The sequence below is a fragment of the Pagrus major genome, chromosome 11 (genome assembly GCF_040436345.1).
Source record: "Pagrus major chromosome 11, Pma_NU_1.0".
In the NCBI taxonomy this organism is placed as follows: Eukaryota; Metazoa; Chordata; class Actinopteri; order Spariformes; family Sparidae; genus Pagrus; species Pagrus major.
This window is the reverse complement of record NC_133225.1, coordinates 3635409-3650406: the sequence shown is the minus strand read 5'-3', so window position 1 is coordinate 3650406 and position 14998 is coordinate 3635409. Positions and strand designations below refer to the sequence as shown.

Here is a 14998-nt window from a genome sequence, read left to right as displayed (position 1 = left end):
AAGCGGAGCTCTGGTATAGTGCATGCTGGCTGACTGACATAGCTACACGGGGGCACCTAACATGGATCGTGTTATTAGTAATGCCTGCACTTTTCGACTAGTATGTCAAGTTAAACTGTCCACGATGACAGTGTTTCCAAAACGTATTTTCTATGGACACACTTAAAATGGCAAACCATCACGACCCAGTTCACAGTAGGCCTTATTACAGTCCTGACTATTCTCCACAACATCTTGTATTGTCCTGAACAGGTAAACCAGCTGCTGCAGAGAAAGTTTGAATAATTTTAAATTGCAACTTTGTTTAATTCATGTGTTACTGTTCTTAGTTTTGCGTTTGTAGTTTTGAGAGACTGAGCTGTAGTTCCAGGATACACGTCGAAACAATTGGGAAAAACTGTAATCACTGAACTCGGTGGAGGTGTTGCTTGACTGACAACTATTTCCTGTTTCTTGAAAATATAAAAACACAAAAATAAGAATGTTACATCTCATTCTTTCACACAGTATTGTCAGGTTTTCTGTAACAAAGTTTCACATGGTATTCTGAGCCGTTTCTCTTGATTTACCATAAAACATCTTGTTATCGTGTTTCCACGTACTTTAGTTGGGATTCGTGCATCTATTTCTTGGCATAGTGTTTTGTAAGAGTGACTTTTTAAGGACACCTGCTGACATTAACAGTGCTTACAACCTCCACAGCTATTGTTCGCCTTCAAATTTCACAAACGGAAGACCAGAATGTGTCGCAGGGATCTTGCGACAAAAAGGAGATTGCTTTACTTTTGTGGCAGGATGAGAAAAGGACGAAGGGACGATGAGTTCTGTGGAAGCGGGCGAAAAAGGACGACGAGAAGGAAATGAGGCGGTTTCTTCTTCGTTTGCCTCGTCAAGGTTATTAAATCACTCACTCACACGCTGACAAAAGCTCCCGCAGATGACATCACATGGCGTGGCGAACAATAAGGTCCTGGTAGAGGATTGAAACAAAGTGGGAAATAGCCAGCAGTCCCAGAGCACATCAAAGAAGACGCGCGCACACACACACACGCACACACACACACACCCAAATTCTCCCGACTATGCTGGAAACACAGGTACATTGTGTTATCTTCAAAAGGAAATGGATTCAAACAACGCCGTCATACTGTATGTGTCCACAGGGTATTGTCTGCTGCACCAAATGACAAATATTAATTTTCATCAAACAATTCGCCCTCTATCTCTCACTCTCTCACTCTCTCCCTCTCTGAGTGTGTGTCTTTCCGTTTCTCTTGGCCTTTCCTCGGCTGCGGGCCCCAGGGATACAACGGGCTGCTATTTGAAGCCCAGGACCTACTTTCACCGCTACCATGGGTCCTGTCTTAGATGCACAATTTATAAAAGAAAAGAATGAGATGGCGGGAGAATGAGACAGAGATAGAGGAGAGTTTTTGTGGCCGAATGTAAACTGTGAAAAGTACAACTTGAGGAAATCTTCCTCCTGGAAACGGGTCTGCATCAAATAAACTGCAATCAGGCCAATCACATCCAACGGGACAGCCTCTATTTTTCACTTACAATGAGAACAGCAATGAAGGTTAGCCGTGTGATGAGTTACTGACTTGTCCTGGGAGTCTGCCTGCATTTTTCCCCCCAAAGCATGCTGGGTCCCATGTCGCCCTGAAAAGAGGTAAGAGAATGAATGAATGGATGGACGGACAAATGACTGCTTTTTTTTGTTTTGTTGTTGTTCTTTATTTACGGACATAAAATGTGTTCAAAAAAGTAAATAAAAAAAAAAATCATGCCTTCAAAGGCAGGTCTCCATTATGTAAGTGTTCGGTAATAACTTGGTTTGAACACGACAGGACCGTTACAGATTGTGCTGCAATGCTTGTGTGATATTTAGCATCTAGAACACAGACAAAGTGGCTGCACCGAGTTAGATAATAATAATAATAATAATAATAATAATAATAATAATAATAATAATAATAATAATAAATATATATATATATATATATATATATATATATATATATATATATATATATATATATATATATATATATATATATATATATAAATTATATAATTAAGTTTTCTGTTCTCATCCAAGGTGAAAACTTTATTGATTGGTAACCATTATACATGATGTCAGCACCCAAATTAGTTAAAACATTAGCTTAAGACTATTTTAACTCATCTATGTTCTCACATGATTTTTGTAAGCCATTTTGCTGGATACTGGACGTTCAGACTTGAAAAATTACATTTGAAAAGTTAGAGACAGACACTGATGTTCTGACGATTTTAGGAGGTGGTTGTTAAGAACGACCCAAATGCAAAACACCAAAGGGGAGGCAGGACAGGGAACAAAAGGCGAGTTTTATTACAAAAGCTGAAAATAATCTACAAAGTAAAATCCAAAAACCAAGAAGTTTAAACACCCAAAGTATCAAAAAAACAAAACAAAAAAAAAACTCATTAAAGTACAAGCTAGTAAAAACACAAGGAACAAAAAACCAGGAACGTACCATGAAGAGACACTGGAGGATACTGGAACAGGCTTAGGTGAAACACAGGGGAACACAGGACAAACTGACAAAGACAAGAGGGAGCACACACACACAACTAACGAGGGGATGAGGTGCAGGTGGAGTGAGGTGGAGCAACTCAGGTGAGGGAAATAAATGAAAAACACTAGAAACAGGGAGGAGGCTGATGGGCTGGAAAAAGCTGAAGACACAGGAAGGAGGGAAAGGCTAAAGGGGGAGCTGCAGAGCAGGTGAGGAGGGGAAGCAGACTGGTGAGGATCACACAATAGGAGGAAATGAAAGGCAACACACGACACATGAGGGCAGGGTTACAAAATAAAACAGGAAACTCGTGACAGTTTTTCCCATTCTTCAACATAAGAGGAAAAATCCCAAAGCATAAATCGTTTTTTATCATCTGATTTGAAGTGATTAATCTATCCTCTTTCATAGTTTATTAAAGTAGTTTCCTTGTGCCTGAGAAATGAAATTTGTGGCACACATCTCTCGCAGTGCTCTTAAGAAGGCTGAACAGAGAGTGTATGTAACATGTCATGCATTTTTAACCTCGTGTGTGCTGTGGCCTCTCTGCTACCCCAGATGTGCGCCAGATGTGGCTGCATAGCGTGCCGGTGCTACAGTTCTGGAGCAGTTTGTTTAGAGTACATCTGCAGTATACATATGCTTAACTTATTACCCCATTTACACTGAGACTCTTCATGCGTCTTGGGTTGATCTGATAGCAACTGATCTCAAAAAAAGCTGAGGGAGGGTTAGAGCCTAGGAGGACAACAAAAAAATGTGTCTTAGCTATAATTCATGAATGTGATTCATTCATTTGTTTGTGTTAGCTTCACAAGCTAGTTTCCTGGAAGTTAATGTTGACGATGTTCAATTCAGACTTGAGCCCTGTTCAAAGTGTGACAATAGGGCGGCGATAGAATGACAGTGATGTGGACGATATTGATTTGTAGAATGATCACGTCATTCACTTCCTTCTACTAATAAATACATCCACTCAACACTGACAAAAACATGAGCAATTTCAATCCAGAGACATCATCCTTTAGTGCTTCCCACAGGTTAGGGACTCTCTCGTGGCAGTGGGTTGACCCGCCAACAATTTTCAGATCAACTCAACAAATCAACAAAAGAGCAGATGTTCAGTATGCCTGTATGGACAGAATGTATACATAAACACACATTTTTTCAACACTTGTGACAACGTACTGTAAAAACAGGACATTTTACACTTTTTCTTGCACATTACTCAGTGCGTGAGTTGATTTCATGAATTAGTCAACACACCTTAAATTTTAACATGAAGCTCCACTCGTCTGTGTGCATTATGAAATGAGCAACTGCACGTCTTGATTGAAAAAAAAAAGTTTCAGTTTTATCTTCCTGTGCGGGTCTTATCATAAATATGCGAAGCCAAGTATAACATATGCATGGCAAACACCGTCCTTAGCATTTTTTTACAACAAGGTCAAAGAAACTGCTAAAAAGGTCAAATATAATCAGGTGTTTCAGCAAATCTTAAATCATTTTCCATGTCCAGAACATCATAAAAAGACTTAAGTAACATCAGCTAATAATATAAATCCATTTGTCATCTTGTCTTTTCCAATTTATTCTCTCATTCTTCTCCAGTCATTACAAAACAATCTTGAATTTGTCCTCAGTCGTGACCTAACAGTGGATTTGCATGAGTAAGAGCACAGATTCTGTGCTCCCGTCAATCTCTGCGATTGCTTAGTGCTGTAATTGTGCTGCGGCTATGCAGTCCGGGAGTTTTCTAAATGGATGAACTGATGGAATAGATGCCTATTTTCATCCTGCGACATTAAAAATTTGCCACGCAGAGAAGAGTGTTATTATTAAAAAAAAAAGCTGCCTTGAATGACACACAGTCAAGAAGACAGGGGGAAGAGAGGAAGGAGAGACAGCAGGAGATGACTGCAGAGATGGATAGGTGTAAAAGAGAAAGAGAGGGGAGCGAGAGCTGAGAGATGAGTGTATGAGTTGCAGAGGAGCAGGGAGGCCGGGGACAAGAGAGGAGGCATAAATATGCATCGCCATGGGCTATCTTTGTAGAGGAGCTTTGACGTTTGTTGCAAGCTAGAGCAAAGGCGCCTCTGTCATTCTCCTTCCTTTTTCCTTCAGCCGCCTCCCGCATCTTCCTCTCCTCGCTCTTCCTCTTGAACCTTTTTCCTGTTTTTTTTATACACATAAAACACAGATCCAATGCGTACAGGCACATGCACCAGACAGCCAGTGTTGTCAGTCTCTGGTGCATCAAAACCAATATCAGCTCACTCCAAATTAATTACCAGCTCTCGCCCCGGCCTGCCTCTGTAATAAGTCTCTCAGGGAGCAGAAGCGATGGGCTATACTGCGTCCTCTCCCTCCCTCCACACACGCTGACAGCTATTTCCTCCTCAGCCGTGGTCTTTCAGCTGGTAATACATGCCCCCACCACCACCACCACCCTGTCGCCCTCACGCTGTGTGGGGGAGAGAGGATGAACCTGTGAAACAATCACTCCCTGAATTGGCTTTGTGTCAAGGAGAATTAAGTCATGTTCCATAATGAAGCACGCACAACAGAAATGGCCCCCGTGTGAGATGCTCCGGCACAATGTGGTTGTAAAACGACTTGTTGAATATCAGCGCGTGCGAATCAAATGTTAGGTCACGGTGAAACAGCTCCGATGCCACAGCGTGCAGCCGGGCCTGGACTTTGATCCGTCATTTGAACTGAATATTAAATAAAACCCCAAATCAGAAATCTCTTTTAACGAGACAATTTCACACATCTCGTGAAGTGTCGATTCATCAGTGGAAGACAGAAGCTTACAAAACCACGTCAGAATAACATTTCAGTGAAGAACTAGAATGGCACTGAGTAGAGTGCATACCTCCACCGAGGCCCATCACTCCCATTTAATTCAATCAAGCCTAATGGAATATCAGATAAAACATATTTAAATCCAATAGATCTGGACTCTGTCTATGGACCCATATGCAATTGTACTCATAGATACCAGCCCTGATCTTTTTCACCAAGATCCATGCATTGCTGCCTGAGAAAATAACGAAAATGAAAAAAAAAAAAAAAACTGAGAAAGAGAAATCCCTTGATCCGTCCCTTTATCCGGATCCACACCAAAAGTTAAAGGAGTCTATTCCGGGACGAGACCCATCCTCCATCCAAGCTTCGTTGAAATCTGTTCAGTAGTTTTTGTGTTATCCCGCTGACAAACCAACCAACCAACAAACAGGGACAGGCAAAAACACAACATAACATAACCTCCTCAGCAGAGATAATTATGGATGTTGGGAATTAAGTTACACAAAAAGCAACATGAAAAAACTGTTACCAGAATCCAACGTACACTCTCGTTCTTTAGTAGGCTTAACATTTCCAAGCTACTGATAGGCGTCTTAGGTCATCCAGCCACATTTCTTGGCTATACCATGTGCAACTAAAAACCAAAGGTGACTACTCTTTTGTGGTCTTAGCACCAAGACTCCAGAACAATCGCCCCCATTCCATCAGATCTGCAGAGTCTGTTGAAAACTTCAAAAAACACTTTTTTCCAAGTGACTTTTGTATGATTTCGAGGCTTTCTATGTTTGGTTATGGGTTTTTCTCTATACGTTGGCATGGTGTCGATCAGTTTGGAGCCCAGTAAATGTTCAACAAGTCAGGCCTCGCAGTCTTTATCAGTATTGTTGATTTGAAAGTAGTGAACATAGGCTGGTTCTGACTTCCTGACTTATTAGAAGCATTATAGTCTTTAAAACCATACGATTATTTAAATAGAAACACATTCGAGTAAAGTATATATGAATATTAAATTTATTCCCAATGAGCTGTGAAGCTGTCCAATATGGATTCAGCTCCTACGATGCCGGGCTTTGCTTTTTCAGAGCTCTAACAATTGAGGTCTGTGAACTGGTTGTGATGAAGAGAAACTGAAGCCTGTAAGCTTGATCTTAATTATGAAAAGGAGGTAGGCTGAAAGGTGTAAAAAAAACCAAAAAAAAACTGTGGTCTGTGAACTGCTCCTGAAGAATAAAAAGCTAATGAAATCTGCTGCCGTGTGATAAAAGCTCTCTACGATGCTTCTGAAGTATAAAAACTCTGAGATGAAATAAATGTATAAATTCTGAGGTGTGAAGATAAAGGGTCTGTAAGAAGTGCAAGTTGCTTCGATGGTACAGTGAGTTCAATACACAGAAGTCTCCCTGCTTTGTAACCGCAAAAACTGAAGTGCTCTTAAAAACACTCAGAACATCCCACAGTCTCCCTGCTGGTTGTGGGTCTGAGATATGAAGTGCTTCTGAGGAAGAAAAGCAGATGATTCAGCTGTGTGTTGAAACTCTTGCATGCTCTGTCTAAGATATTAAAGCTGAGGTCTGTATGCTTCTTGACGTATACAACCTGAAGTCTCTAAGTTGGTTATTAAAGTGCTAAAAACCGTGGTGAGGTAGGTTGGAGTTAAAAGCGTAATGTCTTTATGTTGTTTCCGAGATGTAAAATCCAAGATCTCTAAAGAACTGGGGTCTGCACGATGATTAAGAACATTGCATCTGAGGTTGAGTCCATCTCAGGTGTAAAGTCTAAGGTTTTGGAAGCCGCTTTTTTGATATAAAAACTGAAGTCTGGAAGTATAACACCTGACCTGTAAGCTGCTTTAAAAGGAAGAAAACCTGAGGTCTCTAAACAGCTTATAAGAAGAGCGAGGGTCCATAAACGGGAGGAGAGAAATAACCTGTGTTAAAAGCTTCTAATCGTGTGTCTACAGTACCCGCATAGCTGAAGCAGCACGTTAGCAAAGCCTCAGCATCTGTCCTCTGTCCGTGTCCGCACAGGATGCCTTCAGGCACCGGTACAGAGTGAAGGTCACCAGCATTTTAGCAGCTTTCATAGCCCATAAAACAATCACTGTAGTTATGCAGGTAAAAACAGAAGAAAATAGACGTGACAAGCTCGAACATGCACAAAACCGAGCCATTACAATGAGGTCTTGAAGCAGTTTCTGCAGTTGGAAAACGAAGGTCTTTAATTTGGTTCTGAGGTAGAGGTGCAGTTGTGAGGTGTAAAAACCATTAGCTGGTACCTGGCTTATAAAAACCTGAAGCAGCTTTTTGAAGTACATCACCACAGGTCTGTAATTTGCTTTTTGAGGGAAGATAACTGAGGTCGCAATCCTTTGATGATGCACTCGTGTTGGATTTCAACCCCACATACACACACAGTACCAGGTGTGTGTGTGGCCTCAGTCCGTTTACCTTAACTGATCTGCTACAGTGATTTTTGAGGTGAGCGGAGTCACTGCGGCTTGTCAGCATATGCTTTACGGAGATGCACTTAGAATGAGTTGGAGGGAAGAGCTAAAAGCAAATGACCACACACCGTAAAAACACACATAAACACACACACACACACACTCAGACACCATTCTCCAGGCGTTTCCCCCGTTCCATTTACAGTAACACTCCAGAAAAAAGAAAAAAAAACACACTAAATATTATTTTAATAAACAATAAAATGGGCTCCTTGCTTTCCACTTAAGCTGTTAACCGGGTGACTCCAGCGGCAGTGCGGGGGGAGCCGTTCCTCACTCTAATCCGCATGTAGCTGCGGCAAGGATTTCCAATACTCCATAAATTCAGGGCTTATCTCCAGACAGTGACTAGTAAATGGTAAGCAATGCTATCAATCATGGCGCTCCCTGCTGTGTGATTCATAGTAATGTGTTTCCATTTAAAACTCCCCCGGGGTGGAGGAGAGAGAAGAGAAGAGGAGAGGAGAACAGCGAGTCTCCAGGCATCAAATTCCCCACAACAATCAATACGTGGAGCTCAAACAGCCCATGCCTCAGCCTGCCGAGGGACAATAAATGTATTAAGGTTAGGAAAAATGCATTAAAGGGAAATGTGTTTAGGTGAAAGGAGAATAATCAGGAATGAGGCATCAAAGCAAAGGCTGGGAGCATATGGAGACACAGCTGCCTGTAAGAAAAGGCCTGAGTGGAACAGCTTTGTAATGCAGCGCCGCTAATGCTACATTTTTCAAAGGCAGAGGTCTATTGTGGCACAAGAGGGAGAGAGATAGATACATAAGCCCAGAGATCTGGCATTTGTACTGTGAGGCAGACACGTCATTACACCACCTTTGCTTTTATACACCGAACCAAAGAAGGGTGGCGTAATGCTGCCCTCGGTGTGTGATTGTAGATAGCAGGCTGGCTCTCCAGAAGCAGAAGAGGCTTGGCATTTAAGCAGGGTTCAAAACCAAAATCCACCGAGCAGGTTTGTACTAGGGGTCGACTGATATGTTTTTTTCAGCGCCGATACCGATCATTAATAATCAATGAGACCGAAAACTAATAAGTGGACCCAATATACACTGCAGGGAGAATACAAATCTTGGTTTCAAAGTTGAGAACGGTTTACTCAACCGTTTACTGAATTTAAGAACAATTTCGAGGTACTTTCGTATTTCCATTTTCTGCTTCTTTATACTTCCACTCCACTAAACTTTAGTTACTAATTACTTTGCAGTATCTACTACTACTGGATTCAGATTATTCTGCATTAATAGGCTATTACTCATGAGGTGTGACCAATCAGTTAGCCTCGTTAGCGGGACATTGAGTGAGAGCACAGGGTAGTGATTAAAGACGGAGAGAGGATGCTGCATCAGAGCCAAAGTGTGAAGCGGTGAATTTTTAAATCAATTTATTTTATTGGCAATCGGACGCAAAAAACAACGATACAGATAATCGTAAAAATGCTGAATATCGGCCAGGCGGATAATCGGTGTACTCCTAGTTTGTACCAAAACAGTCATGTAATTAAAAAAATGTTTTTGCCGCTGGTATTTTTAAAGTAATGTAGATGTAGAGTTTCAATTAAAACACAGACATCAGATGCATGCTGTGATGGACGTGACTGGGTTAAGAAAGATTTTAAAGCCTTCACTTTTGCCTCTACAGAGTGAAAACTGGTCGGCTTTGACTTTGGGTATTTTCAGTGGTGTAACAGGGAGAATGGGCGTTCTTATCATCACAAGAGGGATCAAAAGATTGTGATGTTTACTGCAACTTGGGCAAAATCTGCTTTTGACTCACAGCTCCTCTCCTACCACAACAGGTCACTCTCAGTTTAGCGAGGCTGTATCCCCTGATGGGCGGGGCATTGAGCAGGACTACAGAGTGGCGACTACAGACAGAGTGGCGTACATCAGAGCCTAGTTAGTGAATTTTAAAATCAATTCAATCCTGTTCTCCTTTTTTTTTTTGCTGACATCAGCAGCTCATGAGTGCGGGGTCTGATGAGGTTTAAGTTGATTAAATCAATCAAGCATCCTAAACCTTTAAATGTACTTCCATATTTGATCCTTACTAATTAATAGCAAATACTTTATTAGAATATTTGAGATGTACAGATACAGGCTGTATGAAAGGGGACAGTGGATGAACGCCTGTGAGCTCCCTTGTACAAAGTCTGTTATGTCTGATTTAGCCACTTAAGTGCCCCAGTACGATATAGACATCTGTAACAGAATCATCTGCATGCATGTGTGTTAGATGAGAGAAGACCAGGACACGATTAAAATAAAAAACTAAAATGTGAAATCAGTATGTAGCCATTTTAACAGAATGTAGACTCATTGTACGCTGGGCTATTTGAGGCCGACCTCACTTATACATGCAACAACACTAATCTCCTCCTCCTGCACAGCTGTCACAGTTTTTTAAAGCTGAGCGGGCCACAGCACCACATCCTCCATCCACACGAGTGTCCTCACCGTGTCTGTGAGAAGCATCACACAAACAGACATTATCAATCAGAGCAGCGCTCTGTGAGGTGTATGAAGAGTACATCAATCAGAGGCTGCAGTGTTTAAATTGCTTCAGCCTGACTTGGGTGAGAGACAAACTGATGAGCATGAACTCTCCTGGTGACCACACCGTCAAAACTACAAACTGATGTGGTGTATGTTCTCCATGTGTTAGCCCTCCGTGGTCCTGCGAGGGCAACTAAACAAAGCATGTGTCTCATTTCTATCCATTACAGTCTGCATGTACCTACAGTTGAAATAAGTGGGTCTTCTGAATACCACCTGCCAATCACTTCACTCAAAAGGCTTTAAATATAGATTTCTGAAGTAGTGCCTAAATAGAGATTTAAACCGTAGCGGCTCATGATCTGCCACACATTGGAGGCATTCCCTCCCTGATACCGCTATATAAAATTAATTAATCCTGCTTTGCCTACACACAAACACACATGCCAGATATAGTACACACAAAGTATTATATAGCTGCGGGCCATATAGGCATAATTTCATACCTGTGTCAATATAGGATTTACTGAGAACAATTATTTATCACCCACAGCAGACCGTAAAGGTAACTCAACAGCATTCTCTCCGTACGCACCAATGATTCACCAGTAAATCATTTGTACCATACATCTGTTTGTGTTAAAGCAGGTGATAAATCATCGACAAATTCTGCATTTTCCATACAAAAGCATTTGTCTGCTACCTCTATCAAGCCTGAATGTTATGTATATATATAAAGAGAGAGAGGCTTACATTAGAGAGCTTATTCATAACTCATAACACTCTGTAATATTTTAGTAAGAAGCCTTCATGTTTTCTGATCTGCTCCTCTCTTAATTTGCCATTTTTTGTTTGCCGTATGTGCAAACTGAGCAGGTTCCTCCTGATAACTTCACTCCACTCTGATCCATTATTATGTATTAATACATTGAAACAGCAACATTACAACCAAACCAATTGAGGCAGCAGTGGACAAGTAAATCCCATGTTCTGGTAAAATGACTGTTTTTGTCAGATCAATCGAGGTCACTCGTTCCAAGTTACCTATGTCAAATTGTCATATAATACAGGGTGATGACAAACATAATCAAGAGGCCAGCCGCTCTCATTCGTTGTGACGTGACATCAATTCACACATGATTGGTTGATGAATTAATTTGCTATGTGAAAGCTCAGAAAAATCTACCCGTTCTGAAAAAATAAATAAACTATTGTATCTTTTTCACCTCGTAATATTCGCCATCTGTGCACAAGCAGTCATCACATAAATATAAAAAAAACATTGAAGTGCCAATTATTCCCACGAAAAAAAAAAACGCCTCCAGTGTGAAAAGGCCTTGATGAAACAATGCTTGAAAGAAGTGGTTGCAAACAATTAATTAATGCAAACAATGTTTCTGGTAAAAAGTCGATGGAATAAAGGAATTTGTGCTGCAGAAATGTGAATTATACAGAACTAACCCAACATAACCTGTGTTTTAAGCAGAGTTCTTCACAGTAACAATACCTCTAAATCTTTGCAGCGCCACATATCTGAGGTATAAAATAGAAGAAACAGCAAAATGTAATAAAACAGGAGTGTCTTAGCTGTCCTATTTAGTAATATTTTATAATATTTTGGCATTGGTTTGGAGTCAGGGTCACACAAAGTCAGCCTCCAGCGCAGCGCGAGGTTCTGGGAGGCAGCTAACGGTCCTCCTGCTGCCAACACTGGGGGAAACTGAGGGAGAGACGCTGCTGGGTGTCTCCGGAGGGAATGTCTGTTCAATATCCAACATAAAACTAACTTCACCTCGGTCGTTAACGGCAATGTTAGATATTGCCAATGAACTTGGTAGGATACAGTGCTCGTCACTGATTAGCTTATACAGAAGACTGACTCCTGGCTAACCAAATTACAAAAAAAGGTCCAGTATAGGCCATGACAGATTCAAGGAACTCCCTGAACGTAGGATATTTCAGTTTCTTCAAACAAACACTGCAGAATTAATTTTGAACAAGACATTATTGAGCTACTCCAAATTAAAGGGGCTCTATGTAACAATTTGTAGCAATTCACATGAATATTACATTGTGACGTGTCGCTTTCGGTTCCACATGTCATTTGTTTGTTTGTTTAACGCTGCTGTACTTTGGATTGTGTGAAGGTCTGATTTTACACGACAGTCCAGAGGATGTGACTTTATGCTTGTTCTCGAGCATCTCATCTAAGTTCCTCTTCGCTTACACAGAGCAGCAGTAGGCCTAGCTAAGTTAAGTTCATTTCCACAGTCCCAGTTCCGAAATGTACAGTTGTACCTGAAATGCATGTCAGATGGAACAATCAGGTAAACATACAAGAGCAGGGTACTAGTGTTCATTTGAAACAGTAAAAATGTTCAAGAAAATGTTCAATGTTTAGGGAGAGTCTGAAGAAACTTCAATGGAAATGTAAGACAAATGTGTTTGTTTACTGTATAGACCTATACCGTAACAGAGCAGCACAGTTAGAGGTAAGAGGAAGGCTTGTTTCCTATTCGCAATGGGATTTATTTCATTTGTTTGTTTTCTTTATTGAGAGCAGGCGTCTGCTGACAGATTGAAACACAGAGCTCTAATGAATCAGTTGGTTGTCAGCTTTTGGATCCCTTTTGAATGCAACACAAGCAGCACAAGCACAAATTTAAACATTTGTAGCAGTCATTCGTGCAGACTTGTGTGTCTGAACATGCGAGCGTAAAGACAAGGAATCATGCAAATTGCTCTCTCTCAAATACATTTACAAACACATACCCTAATAAATAAATGCATACACACCAGCAGAGCGGTAATCCAAGTGGGAATCACTACACTGTTATTCGATTGACATTCAAGTAGGCTGAAACAAGTGTCAGAACCGCAGAAAAGCCAAAGTAAAAGTAATGCATTGTGACGTGACAAAAACAGCCGAGATCTGAGGCCCTATTCTACACCGAGACTCTGTGGCATATTCCCATTAAAACACAACAAAGACCTAACAAACATGTCACCAACCGAACACAGCCTAAATGGAAATAGGTCTGCTTACATTTTACTTTCATTCTTCGATAATCGCTCGCAGACATGAGGGAAATGGAGTTTGAATGATGCTTGGTGAGCACAAAGGACCTTTTCCTCGTGCAAATGATCCATTTAGACTTTGCCCTCACTCTGTGCTTCCATCGAGTCAACACGGTCACAAAACTCATAAATATATTTTACCAAAGCCCATTAGTGATCTATTTCAAAGAACCCCTTTGAATTAAACTTTTCAAATAATCTCCCCACTCTTTCATAAGCCTACAATATGAATGATGAAAAACCCAATATTCTGTCCAAGAAAATAAATATATTCTTTGTCATGGCACAATCAGCCCTGCTGTCTCCTCCAACTTCAATTTGGACGGTCTGGGGGAGGTGTTGACAGGCCATGTAAAGAGAGATGGAAAGGATAAATGGATGGCTACTGTCATTCTAAAGGCAGATTTCTCATTATGGCAGAGTTAAATCAAACCAAGATGACAATTTAAGGCTGATTAGGGCAACACATTAGAGCAGAGCTGAGATTATGAAAGGGAGACCCATCGTAAAAATGTAAGAGTTGATAGAGTAGCTGCTATTTCACATCAGGATAAATACAACCACTTCATGGTAATGGCTTTTGAAGTGCTGTCCCCTAAAACTAAATTATTTGAGCCGGTCTTCTATATAGAAAAATGTCTTTATCAATCATCGTCCTTGAGATTGTTTGCAGTCAAGAGGATGCATGTACCCAATCTCCTTTTATGTGACGAAAGGCCTCCAACTGTTTGGCAATGATTCACATCTAGCGATCAATACTCCATTATTTAGGTATCTACAATGCATGCCATTGTATAGTATAGGTCCTAATACCTTGCATCTATCCTGCAAAACGTCTGTAAACAGTGGTGGTAGAGGTAGAAGTATGTGCGTCCTCTGTTTATTAAGAAGCAATGTGATGAATTCTCCATATTGCACCTTTTGCAAGATGTCATGCTGAAGAGGATTAGTGCTGCAGTACGTTCCCTAACCGTGTATTGAGGCAGGTAGGCACCACAATCGGCAGCTGCACTAGTGGAACTAGAATAAATTCACAGTTCTCCAGGTTCAATATCAAATTATTTCACTGAAATCGCCCAAAACAAGGTTAAGAATGAGTTCAGACCCTTTAGGACTCCATTTTGGTGCACAGTGGAGGGTGTGAGGTTACCAGTGCAGTGGCTCACTACAATATTAGTGTTTAGGACGACTGTGGTCCACCACCTGCCTGCCTGGAGCTGGTCAACAGTGCAGGACCAAGTCCCCAAGGAGAAGGCTTTGAAGCCGATACTCGCAACTTCCCATGATGCATAGCGGCAGTAAGAATAGGGTGACCAGACGTGCTGAAAAATGTGGATTTCGAATTTCAAGTTCTTGTCCCCGTTCCCAAATTCTGTCCCAACTCTCCTGAAATTAAGACTAAACCAGAGTTTGGATTAGTTATTGCCTTATAAAACATTAAATACTGATTATTGTGTAACACTTTTTCCATGTCACCCTGCAGCCAGCTCTGCAGTTTGTATCCTGCATGAATTATGGCTCTTGTTTTTTTAAGCTCT

General features: G+C 41.0%; 1 protein-coding gene across 1 annotated transcript in view; it reads right to left on the bottom strand.

Moving 5' to 3' along the window:
• The window catches only part of LOC141004351 (inactive N-acetylated-alpha-linked acidic dipeptidase-like protein 2), a 438618-nt gene extending 436010 nt beyond the window's left edge, over positions 1–2608 (bottom strand). The window contains exons 1-2 of the mRNA XM_073475786.1: positions 2520–2608; positions 1561–1662 (exon numbers count right to left, since the gene is read on the bottom strand). The gene's annotated coding sequence lies outside the window, so the exon portion shown is untranslated. The remainder of the gene's footprint in view (positions 1–1560; positions 1663–2519) is intronic.
• Positions 2609–14998: the final 12390 nt, after the last annotated feature.